Genomic DNA, 19301 nt, shown 5'->3' with positions numbered 1-19301 from the left:
GGGCACCAGGCCACACGGCAGACAAGACCTCAAAGGATACCGACCAAGACAGGATGACAGCTTAGGGACTGGGCCACCCTTCCTCGGTGCCATTATGAAATTTGAGCCTTGTCCTGAGCCCAAATGTCACTTGGGAAGAGCAAGGTGGAGCCAGGCAAACCCCTTGAAAGGTGGACACTCCTACCAAAGGAAGCTGGAAACTTAGCAGAGACTGGTGCTCAGGACAGAGGCAGTTAGGCGAGAGCGGACGAGGAATTCTAGGCCCAGAACTGTCGGCCATGAGAAAGTCCCCCAGGTCACGTGCCCTCTGGAGCTGTCCCTGTTTTTCTGCTTTGTCCTTGCAGTGACCATCACCGGAAGGCTGGTGGCCAACGGTCCTGGACACGGTTGGAGTGGGAGTCTCACCACGGCTGCTCATATTAAATTAGCAAAGTTTTCCTCATTTTATTCTTTGGAAGACTGGAGATCAAGAATCCCTTTGGCGGTAGGAAGAAATAAAATTTAAAAGCTACTTAATTTGAAACGTGGATTGGGAGAGTGTGTCCTTGAGTGTTTCTGGCTGTAACCAAACAGCTCGGGGGAAGGTACGGGGAACTGGCTGCTCCTCTCAGCGTCCACTGAGTTCTTGCCTGAAACCCTACGTCCCTCTTCGAGCTTACGTTCTGGAGGATCCTTGCTCAATGCCTCATCACCGTAAGCAACCTGTGTGTGGCTACTCCTCAAGACCCAAAGGAATGGGAGTGAGGAGAGCACCACAAAACCAGTAGTAGGCTGAGCAAGTCCTGAGGACTGGCCCCTCAGGTGGTGAGCGGACACCAGGCCCGTCCTCCCACTTGCGTCCCCACCGTCTTCGTCCAGTGAGTCCTGACTCTGCTCAGGACTCAGGCATCTGTGCACTTCAGGGAACTCTGCACACACACACACACACACACACACACACACACACACACACACCAAAGCCATCGCTGTAATCCCAGGCCCTTTGGCAGCAGCGGCCTAATTTCTATTCAGTAATGTAAATTAGGGGAGGCCCCGGGAGAGTTGGGGAGGGCATCTGTACTCACTGGCTGGGGCTGCTGGATGGCCGAAACGAAGACATTTATCATCTCATCAAAGTCCAAAATCAAGGTGGTGGGCAGGGCTGGGTCCTTGTGAGGGATGTGAGGAGGCGTCTGGGCCGGGCTTCTCTCCTCGCCTCAGAGGTGGCCGTCTTCATGTTCACATGTTCTCCCTGTGTCTTCACATGATCTTCCCTCAGCGCGTTTCTCCCTGTCCAGACTCCCCCCCCCGCTACAAGGGGGGTCATATTGAATTAGGTCCTATTGTAACCTGATTACCTCTCAAGACTGAACCTCCAAATAAGGTCACAGTCTGAGGTCCTGGGGGTTAGGACTCCAACACGGGAACTTTGAAGGGACACAGTTCCACCCATAACAGCGTTTCTTCCAGCCTTCGGACATCGTGGAGTCTTGTGCACCAGGCTGCCTTGTCGTTTTAATATGTCCCTTGGCAGGACCTGAAGCTTCTGTCCCTCTAACCCACAAGGGTGGGCTGATAACTGAGGGACGTCACCTTCATGCTGAGATCTCAGCTCAGCTTCCATGGCCCCACCGTGGGCCATCCTGACCCAAAACTCCCCCCCTTTGGAACTCCTTGCTCAAACACCCTTCTCTTTGGCCTTAAGCTCTTACTCCTTCCTCCCTGCATATTTCCCATCAGCCCCTCCTCTCCTGCCTCCACTGTCTCTTCTGTCTAAGATGCCATGCCTGTCATTTCAATCACACTCTTTCCAAGATTTTTAAGCCCATGTTCTTGAACTTCTGCTGCCCTGCGTGGCAAAGCCCCAACTCTGCATTCTGATTGCCTGCTTGTCGCCCTGTGCTGACATCCAGCCTGGGGAGCACGACCAGGACTTCAGGACCACCAGTGTTTGCTGACCACCCGATGACATCCTTAATCCTTCTTCCCATAATTATGTAAGTAATTCCAGTCCTCTCCTTTTGTGAACAAAAGCCTTCCCCTGACTTCGTGTCTCTACTGTCACCCTACTACACCTCCCCTTCTTAATCAGACAACTTTAAAGGGCTTCCCTCCATGCGCCCCTCCAGTCCAGCCTTTACCGATGCCCTTCCACTGATTCTGTATTGCCAAGATTTCCAGCTGCCTTCGTGGTGCCACATCTAATGAACATTTTCCAGCCTTTATTACACTTGGGATATCGGGAGCATGCCATGCCACTGGCCATTGCTTCTTCTTAAGATATAATCTCTTCTTTTGACTTCTAGATCACTGTACTCTCCTTGTTTTTCCTCCACCTCTCTTAGACTTCTTGATAGGTTTTTAGTCTTATAATCCCCAAATGTCTCTTCCAGAACCTTTCTTCTTTTTCTACTCTAGACACTCTCCCTGAATGATCATTCCCACTCCTAATGGCTCCAGGTACATCTATACACTGATGATTCCGCATCTCTATCTCTAGCTCAATCTCTGACCTGAGCTCTAGACTCAGATTTTCAACTGCCTGATGAAGACCTCCACTTGGGCATTACCCAGGCACTCTAGAATTATGCTCATCAACTGAACCCATCGTCCTCCCTCATAAAGTCTGTTCTTCTCATTTCTCCTGTTTCAATAGATGGCACCCCCTTGGTGTAATGACTCTAAAAGCAGATCAGTTAGGTTTGCAGCACAACCCCACTACCTTCTAGCTGGTAACCTTGGGCAAGTTACTTAACTTCTTTGTGTCTTGCTTCTCTAATTCCTAAAATATGAGTAATGATACTTCCTCCATGTGAAGATCGTGGTGAGTTTAAATGCACATAAAACACTATGAACCATTCCTGGCATATGCTGCATCCCAGGGTATTTTAGCTGTTGATACAATTGCCCACATAAGAGGCCTGGGACTCAATCTTCACGTCTACAGCTCATGCACTTGAATCTATTCATGAGGAGTGAAAGGGAGGGAGTTATCAATAAAAGTAAAAGTGACTGCATTTCCGCGGCCACTACCTTCATTCAAGCAGGAATCACCAGGGAAGCCCAGCTCCTGCACCATCAGGCCCAGCAACCCCGGGGAAGGTTCGCAGTACTGCCCTGTGGATATTTGGTGTCCCTGGGATCTGGGGGGAAGGAGCCCAAGTCTCCCAGAAGGGAGGAGTGGACAGCGAGCTCTAAGGTGGCCAGAGGAGACCAAGAAGAGAAACCGGTCCTGACTAGCTAGCTGGCGAGGTCACACATTAGCTCAGGGCCTTGCTGTCCCAGTGAATAATTTCTCCGTGGCCCCTTCATCGTTATGTTACTGCCCAAGAGTTCAAGTCGCAGGTGGCAGCATCTGGTTGTCTGGGCCCAGGGCCCCAGAGGCCTGTGCCAACTCCCAGGGCATGGAGTCCACTTCTGGTTCTAGAGTGGGAAGGAGGCCTTTCCCCACCAACGCTGGAGACGATGGAAGACTCACCCAACATAGAAAGATTGGGTGCTGGGTGGACAACGGAACTAACGAGCATCCGCAGCAGTGAAAGTGGTGCAATGGGAGCATCACAAACAAAACTGAGGGCGCCTGGGGGGCTCCGTGGTTGAGCGGCTGCCTTCGGCTCCGCCCGGGGGGTGATCCTGAGGCCCGGGGGTCGAGGCCCACATCGGGGTCCCCGGGGAGCCGGCCTGGAGGGGGGCCTGCTCCTCCCCCTGTGTCTCGGCCTCTCTCTGCGTGTCTCTCGGGAATAAATAAATAAAATCTTTTTTAAAAGAAAGACAGAAAACGGAGTGATTCCCGGAGCCCGAACTGCCTGGACCGCCTGCCTCCAGCTGACCGGTCTGGGAAATGCAGGGACGTCACTGGCGGGGGTGGGAACGGGCTGCGGGGCTGCGGGCAGGTAACCTCAGGTAACCCCGGGGAGCGCGGGAGCAAGTCGAGCTCGGGGGAGGGATCCGGGGGGGACCCGGGGAGCGCGGGGGGGCGCAGGAGCAGGCGTGGGGGGGGGGCGCTCCGGGTCCCTGCCCGGCCGGGCCGCGTCTGCGAGGCTGGAGCGGCGAGGGGGGGGAGGGGAGGAATCCGGAGCGGGGCGGGGGGGATGGGAGGGGGATCCGGGGCGGGGCGGGGGGAGGACCCGGGGGGGATGGGAGGGGGATCCGGGGCGGGGCGGGGGGGATGGGAGGGGGATCCGGGGCGGGGCGGGGCGGGGGGGAGGACCCGGGGGGGATGGGAGGGGGATCCGGGGCGGGGTGGGGGGGGACCCGGGGGGTGGCCCGTGCTCCCCGCCGCCTCCCGGCCCGCGCGCTCGGGGACTGGCGTGGGCAGCGGGGTCCACCGGCTCCTTCACCGCCTCCCGCCTCCCGGGGGGCCCTTCTGCGCTCCTGCCGGGTCCGCCCTGCGGCCTCCTGCCGCCGCCGCCCGCGGCACTGGGACAAGCCCAGCCCAACCCGCTCTCTTAGAAATAGTTTGATGCGGTTTCTTTAAAGATTTTATTTATTTACTTATCTATCTATCTATCCATCTATTCATCTATTTATCTATTTATTTATTATCCATCTATTTATCTATCTATCCATTTATTTATCTATTTACCATCTATCTATTTATCCATCCATTTATCTATCTATTCATCTATTTATCTATCCATCTTTATCTATTTATTTATCCATCTATTTATTTATCTATTTATCCATCTATTTATTTATCCATCTACTCATCTATTTATCTATTTATCCATCTATCCATCTATTTATCTATCCATCTATTTATCTATTTATCCATCTATTTATCTATTTATTTATCTATTTATCCATCTATCTATCTATCTATCGATCTATCTATCTATCTATCTACCTATTTATTTACTCATGAGAGACACAGAGAGAGAAGCAGAGAGATAGACGTGCAGGACCCAATCCCAGCACCCCGGGATTACACCCTGAGCTGAAAGCAGATGCTCAACCCAGGTGCCCCTGACTGTGATCTTAAAAAAAAGAAAAAAAAATTGAGGCTTGACTATATCAAGTAAAATAGATCTTAAGTGTAGAGCTTGGAGAGGTTTTATGGATTTACGTACTCGGGTAACCACCACCCAGGTCTAGATACGCTTGTGATTGGACTTGAGTGTGTGAGTCAATTGGAGCAAATTCCTCCCGATGTGGGGCTGGGGGGTGGGTGGGGAAGAGAAGCAGTGGTTCTCAAATGTTATCGAGCATCAGAATCAGCTGGAGGACTTGTTAAAACACGGATTGCTGGGCTTCACCCCAGAGTTTATGATTCAGTACATCTGGGGTGGGCTGAGAATTTGCAGGCCTAACAAGTTCCCAGGTGATGCTGAGCTTTCGTTTAGGGCCGCACTTCGAGAACTCCTGGGCTCAGGAATTGCCAGGACAAGTTAGGTAAGCTGCTTGGTATTTATACCCATACAAAGAAGAAAAGCCCATTAGCAGAACAGTTTTAATTAAAATGTTTCAGCCAGGTATTTGGCTGATGGTCTTTAGACTCTGGCCTTCTATTGTCTGTCCCAGAACTCTGATAATCCAGTCTGTTTCTCGCAAAGGGATCAACAAAGTTACAAGCATAGATTGGATCAGTACAAGCTCAGAGAGCTCAAAAGGATCAGTAGGCTTTTAAAAACGAGAAGACCCATTTTACTCTTTTAGAGTCAGAGGAGGGGTATTTATAAATTGTTTTGAGATCCTCAGAGGATTAACCAGTCAGCACCTATTGTTAGGACACTTTAAACATTTTTAAAAGGAGCACTGTGACATAATAAGAAATATATATTTGGCTTTTGTCCCCACTTCCTGACACACAGCTTCTCAAACCCTCAGAATCTCTAGAGAGTTCCAAGTGTCTTTTGTATGCTCATGAGATGATTGGTATCTGGGGCAGAGTGGGGGCTAGATAGCTTCAGGATGGGTACTGGTTGACCGAGACATAATTGGAGGGTTGGGACTTTTTATCTCTACCAGTCCCCCCTGCCTCATCTGCCCACCTCTGAGATGGGGAAGGGACTGGAGATTGACTTTAATCACCAATGGCCAATGATTTCATCAATCATGCCTACATAATTAGACCTTCATAAAAAACCCCTAAACCATGGAGTTCAGAGAGTTGGCAGGTTGGTGAACACGTCAGGGCACTGGGAGGGTGGCCCTCCAGAGAGGGCATGGAAGCCCCTTCCCACATCTTTCCCTGTGCATCTCTTCTAGTTGGCTGTCTTGAGTTGCATCCTTTATGATAAACCAGTAATAGTGAAGTGCTTTTCTAGGTTCTGTGAGCCACTCTACCAAATTATCAAACCTGAGGAGGGGATCATTGGAACCCCCAACTGATAGCTGGTTGGTTGGTCAGAAGTAAAGGTGACCATCTCAGACTTTTGGCTGGGCAGTCCTATAAGGTCTGTGCTAACTCCTGGTAGTTAGCATCAGAACTGAGTTGTAGTACATCTAGATGTTGTCTAGAGATTTGGAAGATCAACTGATGATATGGAAAAAAGACCCCCCCACATTTGGTGTCAGAAGAGTTGCGAGTAAAAACAGCTCAAGCACATTTAATAAATGTAAAACTAACCACGTAAAATGTGCATTTTTCATTTTTATATTCAATTTCTGAATCTAGAAAGTTTTTTCATAACTTTCTTTCCAAATATTCCAGATTTTCCTTATAATGATTATATATTACTTTAATCAGAAAAATCAGAAAAAACATGCGCCAAAACCAAAACAAAATTTCCAGGAAAAGCAACAATAGAGGCCTGAGAAGTTTCAATTGTTGCCTCTATTTGGGTAAACAGCTATATTTAATTAAGAATTTCTGTATTGCAAGATATTTATTTTTCATCTATCTAACATCTATCTATCTATCAGCTCAAAGTGTCCATGGGCTGTTTCTCACTGTTATTTAGTCTACAATGTATAAGAAATAGGTTCTTAAAAAAATAGACTTTTAACAATAGTCTTAATCTTCTACCTTCCTATTTTTTTCTCTTTTTAAAAAGCAGCATGAAGGGGCCCTGGGTGGCTCAGTGGTTGGGCATCTGTTTGCCTTCGGCTCAGGTCATGATCCCAGGGCCCAGGGAGCTGCACTGGGCTCCCTGCTCAGTGGAGAATCTGCTTCTCCCTCTCCCCCTCCTCCTCCCCCTGCTTGTGCGCTCTCTCTCTCTCTCAGGTAAATAAAATCTCTAAAAAATAAAAAGTAAAAAGCAGCATGGAGAGGTTGGAGCAGTGTTTGGAAAGGAAGGATGGGAAGGAAGGTGTTTTGTGTTTTTTTTTAAAGAAAAAGTGAAAAAGTTCACTGTGGAGTAAACAGGCCCCCCTGATTTATTTTAATTCCTTTGTGTTTACTTAGCGTAGGCTCTGCTGGCCAGTGATCGTCCTGTGAGCAAACATTCTGGAACCTCTTTGGAAAGAAATGTACTTGCAAGACAAGATTTGCCCATCAACCCTATCTTCCATGCCTCCAGGGCTGAGAGGGAAGTGACCAAAATGAAAAAAACCACAGGCAGATGGATCACAAAGCTTCATCTTAACACCACACCAGGACGCAACCAGTGCTAGACTCCGCGTTCTTCAGAGGCTGTGACCACAGGTAAAAAGCAATAGTGAACGTAGATTCAACACTAACCACCAGGGCGCAATCCTGAAGATGGGATGGGCTGGAGGCAATCAGCCCCTGGGTGTGTGTGTGTGTGGCAACCATGGCTCTTCATGGCTCTCAAAAGGCCCCATTGGGCAAAAGGTGACCAACATATGCAGCTCCTACTGTTTTTCAAAGTTGCAGTTCATGGATCAAGTATTTGGTTAACCCTCTTTAAATCTAAAAAAGCAAACAAAAAACTCAACAAGTAGAATCATGTATTTTTAGAGTATGAAATGAAAAGGAGCAATCCTGGATGATCCATCCCTCCCACGATTCTTTGCTCATGCCCCTAAACTCATGGTCACCCAGCTCCTCTCGGGGTCAGGGGCTTGCAGCTTTGCAAGGCAGCCCTCACTACCACCAGACAGCTCTCCTGGGAAGGAGCACATCCCATGCTGGGTTGGGTCTGCCCCCTGGGGCCTTCCACCCTGGGCTTCTGGAGCTTGTCGGATAGAGGCCGCCACAGGACGGTATCTGAGGATGGTCTTCTCTGGGTCTCTGGTCATTCAGAGCAAGCATTTTGAAGGCTCTCAACTGTTTTCAGATTACATGTTTGCTACCTCCCTGCCTTGCCTCTCCCGCCCCACGAGGCTCTCGAGCCTGCCCAAGTGCTGGGTGGGTCCTCTCCGTGATGAGCGGAGGGCCCAAGGGGTATAATCTTCTTTAATTGACGTTACTGCTAGCAACTCGGTCTAATCTTTGGAAGCTTTATGATAGCCTTGCCATTCTATGACTTCTAGATGAACCTGTAGTCAGCTAACGTGCCCCTCCCCAACATCAGAATCTTTATTACGTGAACTTCTATTAAGCCACCTGATGTTCCACTATTTGAGCCAGAGTATGGGTCTTTATATGTGCCTGGTTAAAGAGTGAAAAACTGATTCTCAGAGAAAGTAGGCATTTCATCTAAGACCCCATGACTCGTAAGTAAGGGTTTAGCACATCATTCCGTGATTGCATATCAAAGTCTTTTTCAGTCTTGACTCTCTCATCCAAAAAAGTATCCATATCACAAAACAAGAATTAAGCACACACACACATACACATACACACACCCCAGCCTTGCATGCATCAGGCATCATTTAAGTGCTTTTTATAAGTTAGCTAATGGAAGCCTCATAACTTTATGAGGTTAGTCCTATCATTATCCATATTTGAGGTTTAAGAAGGTTTAAGACACAGAAATTAATGAATTGCCCAAGGTCACATTGCTGATAAATGGCAGAGCTAAGATTCACACCCAGGCAGCCTGGCCTCCGAAGTGGTCTGCCTCGCAAAGCAACCTTTCCAGTTTTCTGTTGTTTACAGCTTTATAAAAATGTCTCTGATTTTAAGAATGTGGTAGTTGATTTACTCAGCATTGCTGATTTCCAGGCCTCATGTGTGGCTCTGGGTACCCATGTAGGACAGACAAGGGGAGGGTTGAGCATAGGGCGATTTTCAATCACTGATAACTGATTTATCAGTTTTAAGTGGTAGAAACCTGATTCCCAACTAGATTAAGCTTAAAAGGGGAGGTTTATTGGCTCATGTATCCAAAATAGAAGAGGAACAGATCTTGGTTTAGAGGCGATAGGATCTAAAAGCAAAGATGCTGTAGTTAGGGTGTGGGTGGGGTTTGTTGCCTGAAGAGGTGAGGGAAAGCCTGCCAGGCAGAGGTAAACAAAAACCACCTATAGAAGAGGGACCCTGGTCTTTGGTTACCAGCAACAGGCCTATTCTAGTACCAGGAGGATAAAAGAAATGTATTAGAAGGCATAGGGTGGCTTTTAGAATCATAAAATCAGCTAAAGAACCAGATTCATGGGGAACCTGGTGGTTCAGTGGTTGAGCATCTGCCTTCAACTTAGGTCGTGATCCTGGGGTCCTGGGATCGAGTCCCACATCGGGCTTCCTGCAGGGGGCCTGCTTCTCCCTCTGCCTGTGTCTCTGCCTCTCTCGGTATCTCTGTTGAATAAATAAATAAAATCCTTAAAAAAAAAAAAAAAAAAGAACCAGATTCACCAGGAACAATAAATAAGGCAGCTTGAGGGAACCCAAGTGGCATGAGATTAACCGATAGGCATTTTTCCTAAAATGAATGAGCACCAGTTTCCCCCCCAGCCCCCAGGTATCTTCACTCAAAATTAGTGAGCTACCTCTGCACACCTATTAGAGGGGCTAAAATGAAAAAGACTGGTCATACCAAGTGTTGACGAGTATGTGCAGAAATATGAGCTCTCACATGTTGTCAGTGGGAATGTAAAATTGCACAAACTCTTTCCAAAACAGCTTAGTTATTTCTCAAAAAGTTAAGTGTGCATTTATCATCTGACCCAAACATTCTACTTCTGGGTGTTTACCTAAGAGAAATGGAAGCATGTGTGTATACTAACGCGTGTACATGAATGTCCACAACACTTTGTTCTCTATAGCCCCCGAGGGGAAACAACCCAAATGCCCATCAAAAGTCAATGAATAAACCAGTATATGCACATGTTGGGATACTACTCAGCAATAAAAAGGAATGAACTCTTGGGATTCCTGGGTGGCTCAGTGGTTTAGCACCTGCCTTCGGCCCAGGGCATGATCCTGGAGACTCAGGATCGAGTCCCACATTGGGCTCCCTGCATGGAGCCTGCTTCTCCCTCTGCCTGTGTCTCTGCCTCTCTCTCTCTCTCTCTCTCTCTCTCTCCTCTCTCTCGCTCTCTGTGTGTGTCTCTCATGAATAAATAAAATCCTTAAAAAAAAAAGAACGAACTCTTGATGCACACAATGCGATAAATGAATCTAAAATAATTATGCTGAGTGAAAGGAGCCAGTCAAGAGGTTACATATGTATGATTCAATTTGTGTAAAATTCTAGGAAGCACAAGCAAATCTATCAGGACAGATAGGAGATGAGTAGTTTTCTGGGGAGAGCAGCTTAGAAGAAGAAATTAGAAAGGAGAACAAGAAAACTTTTCGAGGTGATAGATATGTTTACTATCTTGACTGTGATGATGGTTTCATGGCCATATGCCTATGTCTCATTGTTGCAGAGCATATAAATACATAGTTTGTCATATGTCAGTCATACCTCCAAAAAGCTGTTAAAAATGTTCTCTACAAAGTCTCCACTAAAGATTTAAAGAAAGAGATGATAATTTTCCTCTCCTGATCACCACTATTGGAGAAACTATTAAATGTATTTTAATTTCTTAACATGTCTTTGGTAGGTTAGTCTTTGGAGTATTGGCTCCAGTGGGTGTGGAATGCCCTGGGGGAAGACAGCATTTAGTTTATGGTTTCATACGGCCCCACACACTTCCTTTTTTTTTTTTTTTTTAAGGTTTTACTTATTTATTCATGAGAGACGCACAGAGAGAGGGAGAGACACAGGCAGAGGGAGAAGCAGACTCCCTGTGGGGAGCCCAATGCAGGACTCGATCTCAGGACCCTGGGATCACACCCTGAGCTGAAGGCAGATGCTCAACCGCTGAGCCACCCAGGGATCCCAGGCCCACACACTTCTACACAGAAAACTTGTAAATTAGTAAATCAAAATTTTTATGTTTGTAGAAACATTAGAAATCATCTAGTTCAATTGTGATATTGAATAAGTGAAGAAAATTGAGAGTCAGAGAAATCATTTGCCTATAGTTATTTGGCCAGTTTAAAAAAATCGTGGTGTAATTACTTAATTAAAAAATTGGGGCAGCCAGGGTGGCTCAGCAGTTTAGCGCCACCTTCAGCCCAGGGCATGATCCTGGAGACCTGGGATCGAGTCCCACATCAGGCTCCCTGCATGGAGCCTGCTTCTGTCTCTGCCTGTGTCTCTGTCTCTGTCTCTCTCTCTCTGTGTCTCTCATGAATAAATAAATAAAATCTTTAAAAAAAATGATCACACTGGGCAAATGAAAAGCCCCCTCAAAATAATTACTAACAACAATCTGGACAGATTATTTAATTTTGTTTGGTTGGTTGGTTTCGGCCTCTTCAATAATGTCCGTGACGTATCCAGTCTGGAGACACTCCCTCCCCATAGGAAAGAGCTGGAAAGACGTGGAGTCCCTTGGCTGATAATGCCTTTCTGAATTCAGCTGTTTCTCCACCAAGGTTTGGACACGGATTCCTCAAACACGGTGGCCTGGTGGTAGCTCCCATCTTCTTTGTGTCAATGAACCGCTAGGGACAGTAATCATGTTTGTCTGATTCCACCATTTGGCCTTTAAATTATTGTTTCTTTATCTGAGTATAGTGGACACACATGGTTACTTTAGTTTAGGTTTACACCGTAGTGAGTCAGCTTCTCTGTAGGTTATGCTCTGCCCGTGGCAAGTGTAGCTACCACCTGTCACCATATGGTACTTTCACAGTATCATCAACTATAATCCCTATGCTGTGCCTTTTGTTCTCATGACTTATTTATCCCATAACTAGAAGCCTATATCTCCCACTGCCCTTCACTCATTATACTCATCCCCACCCCCTTCTCCCTGGCAACCATGAATTTGCCCTCTGTATTTATAGGTCTGATTCTGCGTTTTGTTTGTTTATTCATTTTTTGGTTAGAGTCCACATTTAAGTGGAATCATATAGTATTTGTCTTTCTCAGTCTGACTTATTTCACTTAGTATAATGCCCTTTAGGTCCTTCCATATTGTCACAAATGGTAAGATCCCATCCTTTCCTATGGCTAATATTCCATTGTGTCTTCTTTACCCATTCATCTATTGATGGACACTAGTTTGCTTCCATATCTTGGCCTTTGTAAACAATGCTGCAATAAACACAGGGATGCCTATATCTTTTCAAAATAGTGTCTTCATTTTCTTTGGGTAAACACCTAGTAGTAGGATTATGGGATCATATGGGGTAACTATTTTTAATTTTCTGAGGAAGCTCCATACTGTTTTCTGCAGTAGCTGCACCAGTTTGCATCCCCAGCAATAGTGCACAAGGGTTCCTTTTTCTCCACCTCCTTGCTAACACTAATTTCTTGTCTTTTTTTATTTTACCCAATCTGACAGGTGTGAGGTGATATCTCACTGTTGTTTTGATTTGTATTTCCCTGATGATCAGTGATATGGAACATCTTTTACTGTGTCTGTTTGCCATATGCATCTCTTCTTTGGAAAAATGTCTGTTCAAAAAAAAAAGAGAAAGAAAAAAAAGAAAAATGTTCAGGTCCCCTACTCATGTTTAAATCAGATTGTGTGTGTGTGTGTGTGTGTGTGTTCCTTTGGCATGTTTTTTAATTTGTAAAGAACAACAATAACAACAAAACAAAACCAAGAGAAGTTTCCAACAATTAGATCAACATTATTTAAAAAGTGGTACTCACTGAAATACTTTAAACAATCTTTCTAGCACATTTCAATAACAATTTTGGCACAACTTTAGCTTTTTTCCTAATTACGTTTTGCAGACAAGTGGCTAACCATTTGCAATATAAAATAAAATGATACTTCTGAAGCATATCCCCACACAAAACTTGTTTTCAGAAGTATGGAAAATGTAAAGTACTAGTACATGGAAGTACTAGACTAAACAATGGAGGAATGTGAGTTATACCTCCTTTGTGGTATATGCTCAGTGCATGTTCTCTATGCCTTTTGAGAACTCCCCTTTCTCCACGTGCCCCCACCCCACAAGATGAGCCCTTTAGAGTCTGCGATTCCAACACTCCCTGGACACAACTTATGTTTTTGGATTAGAGGCAGGGGTGCAATAGGCCAATATACTAGGTGAACTGTGGGAATGAGCTTCTCTTTCCCATGGGTTAAAATTGAGGTAAAGGGATGCTGGTCCACTCGTCAGTGGTGCCAGAACTGGGATGGCCACAATGTGGATGAACAGTGTATCAGAGAAGGAGAGGGAAGAGTGAAGTGGGTGCTCAGAGAGAAGCAGAGGGGAGAAGTGAAGAGAAGGAAGCAGGTGAGAATGAAGCAGCTCTGAGAAATGGGAAAGACACTTTGGCTCCAGGTAGGGTTTTATTTCTGGGTTCCAGAATCTCATGTGGCCTGGTTAAATCTCCTGCCTCCAGGTTCCACTTTAGATTTCAAGTATCATAATTAATTTCCCTTTCGTTCAACTAGCTTCTATGCCTGGCAAATTAAAAACCCTAAACTGAAGCAATCATCCTGGCAAAATTCTCAGTAGGCTATCACAAGCAGAACCCCTAACAGAAAATTTCTCTGAAAAGAAAAAAAAAGTCTGTCCTCATAAAAATTAAAGATTTCCCTAAGAAAATCACACACAGGATTAAATTAGAAGAAGATTTGGGGACAGAGAACTACCTCTACGACAGACTAGGAGCTACATTGTTACTGTCATTGAAAATCCACTGCGACAGGTAAATATGCTAAGGGCAACATCAGCAAAGATCTCAAAATAGACCATTTCCAATAGAAGAAATACAAACAACCGATTTATATATAAAATGTTCAAGTCCAAAAAAAAAAAAAAAAACCTAATCCAACAATGATGAAATAGTGTTTTTGGTGTAGCAGGGTAGGCAGGCGGCCTCCTAACTGGGCCCCACTTCCAATGTTGCCTTCACTGTGGTTTTCTTGAACACAGCGGCCAGAGGGCGCCTCTTGAATCGTCAGACCAAGTCACACCTTTATGCCACCCCTGCGTCTGGTTCCCGTCTTGGCTAGAGAAATCCATCCCCCCCAGGACCTCGAAGCAGCCCCCATCACCTCACCAACCGCATCTCCCACTCCAGCCGGCTGCCAGGCTGTGGCCCTTTGAACACACGAGGTGTGATTCAAGCTCTAGAACCTGCTGTTCCCTTGCTCCAAATGCTCTTCCCCCAGATAGCCTCACGCCGGTTCCTTTATCTCTTTCAAGTCTTTGCTGGCAAGTCACCATCTCAGGGAGGGGTTCCCGATCCCCTGTGCTGACGGTGGGCCCCCCCTCCCCTGAGCGCCCACCTCCCTCCCTGCTGGACGTGGAGCCTTTACCACCTTCTGGTCCACAGGGGGCTTATTCACCTTCTTCCTTCATTGCCTGTCTCTTCATCCCGAGAACCCGGCTCCCCCAGGGCACGGATTTGCCCCTAGCCCTTGGCACGCAGCCCTGCCTATAGCAGGCGCTCAGAACCCACTTGCTGAATGAATGAATGAACTTTAAAAAGCATACGATCAGTGTTGGGCCAGGTGCGGGAAGTGGGCACTTTCACACACTGTCCATGAGGATGTAAACCGGTGCAATGTTTCTGAAGGATGAGGTGGCAATAGGGGTCAAACGCTTAAAGATGTGTATCTCTTATAGAACATTAATTTTACTTCTAGAAATTTATCATAAGGAGGGGTGCCTGGAAAAAAAAAAAGGAGGGGGGCCTGGGTGGCTCAGTGGTTGCGCATCTGCCTTTGGCTGGGGTCGTGATCCTGGGGTCCTGGGATCGAGTCCTGCGTCAGGCTCCCTGCATGGAGCCTGCTTCTCCCTCTGCCTGTGTCTCTGCCTCTCTCTCTGGGTCTCCCATGAATAATGAATAAAATCTTAAAAAAAAAAAAAAAAAAAAAGCATAATAGGGGATCCTTGGGTGGCTCAGCGGTTTAGTACCTGCCTTCAGCCCAGGATGTGATCCTGGAGACCTGGGATCGAGTCCCACATCGGGCTCCCTGCATGGAGCCTGCTTCTCCCTCTGCCTGTGTCTCTGCCTCTCTCTCCGTGTCTCTCATGAATAAAAGAAATTTGTCATAAGGAAATAATATATTAGTTAGAACCTTTCTGCTTACAAAAAACAAGAAGCCACTTAGGCCAGTTTAAGTAATAATGGTGAAGTGATTTAATACAAAGGTACATTATAAGCCGCATTACAAAGGAAGAAAGGGAGAATGCATTATGATTATGTGGGACGTTTAGACATCTCTGTCCCCCACACTGTCCCCAGGACACCGTCGGAGACAGAGTTTTGCCCACAGAAGGCTTAGTGGCCAGTGCTCTTTGAACCAATACTGTAAGAGCATGAGGAAAGGAGGACTGGGAAGAAGGCAAAGCCGACCTGTGACACCAATGCCACAGTCAGTGGCACGGGGAGCTCCGGAGTTGTCCCATGTGGAGGAAAGGAGCCAGGCTTTTATACCCACATATCAAACAGTCTTCGGACGTAGGTTGCCCCTACAGAGGATGGGTGACCTTGGCCCAGGCAACTCCTTCAGCCCAAGGGCAGGGCCTGGGAAGTGACCCAGCTGTGAGCCATCAGCAACACACATTCCTGGCATCTGGGAGAAGGGACCCCTCGTCCTGATGGGAGGACCTGGACAGTGCTCCACAGCATGTCCCCTACCTATGGAATTTAAAGAAAGCTTTGAAAAAAAAATTTAAAAAAAATAAAGAAAGCTTTGTTCTTCCAAGCCTTAGAATAATTGGAACCAGACACCTGGATGTCGACAGGCCCTCTCTCTCACCTTTACTGTTTTCTTTTCTTCCTTTTTTTTTTTTTTTTTTACCTTTACTGTTTTCTATGTGCCTCCTTCACTCTGGACTGTTTTCCCTTTCTTGTTCCACGCGGTCAAAGGCTGTTTCCAGCAGCCCCCAATTTAACCATTACGGCTCCATCCTCAGCGAGTAACCCAGGACGGTCCAGCTCGGTCCATGTCCACTCACTGACCCACCAACGACTACGGGAGCGGGGAAATGCAGGATACAAACATGTTGTACCATTTCGATTCGAGGAGGCAGAAAAACGGACAAACCCAGGCCTGCATGTGCCATATCGATAGAGTCAGGAAAAAACCCTCAAAGAATATAAAGTGAAATGTTAAGAGTGGTTCTTTTTTAATGGTGGTGGTAGAATTAACAACGGTTTCTCTCTCCTCTTTTTCTTTTTAAAGTTTTATTTATTTATTATTAAGAGACAGAGAGAGAGAGACAGAGACAGAGACACAGGCAGAGGGAGGAGCAGGCTCCATGCAGGGAGCCCGACGTGGGACTCGATCCCGGGTCTCCAGGATCACATCCTGGGCTGAAGGCAGGTACTAAACTGCTGAGCCACCCAAGGATCCCCTATTATGCTTTTTCTTTTTTTTTTAAGATTTTATTCATTATTCATGGGAGACCCAGAGAGAGAGACAGAGACAGAGACACAGGCAGAGGGAGGAGCAGGCTCCATGCAGGGAGCCCGACGTGGGACTCGATCCCGGGTCTCCAGGATCACATCCTGGGCTGAAGGCAGGTACTAAACTGCTGAGCCACCCAAGGATCCCCTATTATGCTTTTTTTTTTTTTAAGATTTTATTCATTATTCATGGGAGACCCAGAGAGAGAGACAGAGACACAGGCAGAGGGAGGAGCAGGCTCCATGCAGGGACCCTGTCGTAGGACTCAATCCCGGGTCTCCAGGATCATGCCTTGGGCTGAAGGGGGTGCTAAACCGCTGGGCCACCCGGGCTGCCTTCTCTCTGCTTTTTCTTTTTGCATGGGTGTAGAAAAATATTTTTGTAACTGAAAATAGTTTTTAGAGGCACCTGGGTGGCTCAGTTAAGCGTCGACTCGTAAGTTTGGCTCAGGTCACTGTCTCAGGGTCCTGGGATCGAGCCCCACATAGGGCTCCAGGCTCAGTGCAGAGTCTGCTTGTCCCTCTCCCTCTGCCCTTCCTCACCTTGTTCTCTCTCTCTTCTTCTTCTTCTTTTTTTAAAATTTTTATTTATTTATGATAGTCAGAGAGAGAGAGAGAGAGGTAGAGACATAGGCAGAGGGAGAAGCAGGCTCCATGCACCGGGAGCCCGACTTGGGATTCGATCTCGGGTCTCCAGGATCGCGCCCTGGGCCAAAGGCAGGCACCAAACCGCTGCGCCACCCAGGGATCCCTCTCTCTCTTCTTCTAAGATAGGTAGATGATAGATAGATAGATAGATAGATAGATAGATAGATAGTAGCTATATAGGCAAATATCTTTTTTTAAAAAAGTAAATAGTTTTTAAAAGGAAGAAGTAGGCACCTGTCTCTGGCCCTTTACATAAAAAGGGCCACTAGTCATAAGGTATAGAAAGACTATTCATATAAAGTAGATTTTCCGGCACCTGGAGTGAAAAAAAAAAAAAAAAACTGACTTGACTTTGCAAAGCTTATTCCACCAAGCTGCAAACAAACTAAACATGGAAAAACCACTATTCAGCAGTTACAATTAACCTTCTTACATTTCAGCACTCCTTAATCCTCTGTCAAGTGATCACACTCTAAGCACAAACTTGGAACAAAACCTTCTATTTGCTTTTGCCAAAATGTAAACCATTGATGAGAATGTTATCAATACCGGAGCATGCTACCCCCTAGGAGGTCCAGCACACAGCCTATTTGGGGTCACTCTATTGGCTTTTATATTTACATTAATATAGTCAGCTGATGTTTACTGAGTAACTATGTGCTGCAAAATATAAAGAAATACATGGGGCGCCTGGGTGGCTCAGTGGGTTAAATATCCGACTCTTGGTTTCAGCTCAGGTCATGATCTCAGGGTGGTGAGATTGAGCCCCATGTTGAGCTCTGTGCTTAGCAGAGTCAGCTCTCTCTCTCGGATATCTATATAGATAGATAGATAGAATCTTAAAAAAAAAAAAAGAAAAGAAAAACACAACAGAACCCTACTCATAATCAGCTAAGGATCCAGTAGGTAGAAAGAGATAGAATGCATGTGTGTGTATGTGTTATTCACAAATATACATTCACAAGTATATATGTTATATATATGTGTGTGTATATACACACTCAAATAATTAATTATAATAAATTGTAAAATATATTTAGATCCATACCTGTACGTGAAGGGGACAGCGTTCTCTGGGAATTAAAAGGATTGGTGACTTCTGGGTGGGCCGCTTCAAGGAGAATTTCAGTGTCAATGACTGGGGCTCTCAGCTGAACAATATCATTATACATTCATTTGTTTGGATGGTTTTGTCTGTTTTAACCAAGCATCTGTATGAGCGTATCCCTATACTGCCATGGTCTCTGCACAGGCTTAAAAACTAAAAGGAGGCCAGAAAGAACTGGTATTAAATATTTTCAATTAAATGAAACTCTAACTCCAGTTGTAGGGGAGGGAAAAGAAAGGTGAAGTTTTAAGACCCCTGGGGGGCACTGGGAGGGTGGAAAGGACTTTAGAATGTTGTATGGTGTCAAGCCTGACTTTCTCACTCAGAGATGCCTGGATCTGACCCTGATTACTAGAAGACAGGCAAGCACCAGTTCTTCCCTGAAGGAGATTTGTCCTGCTTTAAAAAAAAAAAAATGGCTGGAGAAATGAATTAGCTGTTTCATTCCATTAAGTAATGGGATAAAAATGCATGTTGAATGGTAGAAAGCCTAATGTTTCCCATCATAGCTGGAGAGGCAAAAAAAAAAAAAAAAAAAAAAAGGCTTTTAGGATTAAAAGGAGACTTTGCTTCAATTTGCAGGGACGAACTAAATGCACTAATGTGCCTGGGATGAAAGGGGGGAGGGGGAGGATGGGGGGGTGGGGGATGGGGGGAGGGGGTGGGGGGTGGGGGAGGACCTGGAAGAGAGCTGTTTCACATTCTGAATGTTTTCTTCTTTTTGCTGGGACCAGTGCTCTACTTCACCCCATCTGTCTCTGGGGGTTATCTTTCTCCAACTCACATTGTTCTCCAGAGGAAACACAGGAAACGCAGGAAGACAGACCCTGAGACAGCTGGTTTCCCTTCACAGCTCCAGAGGTACTAGGCGCCTACAACATTTTTAAAGCCTGGGAATCAGA

The sequence above is a fragment of the Canis lupus genome, chromosome 36 (genome assembly GCF_011100685.1).
Source record: "Canis lupus familiaris isolate Mischka breed German Shepherd chromosome 36, alternate assembly UU_Cfam_GSD_1.0, whole genome shotgun sequence".
Classification (NCBI taxonomy): Eukaryota; Metazoa; Chordata; class Mammalia; order Carnivora; family Canidae; genus Canis; species Canis lupus.
The sequence above is the reverse complement of the archived record's forward strand: the minus strand, read 5'-3'. Positions refer to the sequence as shown.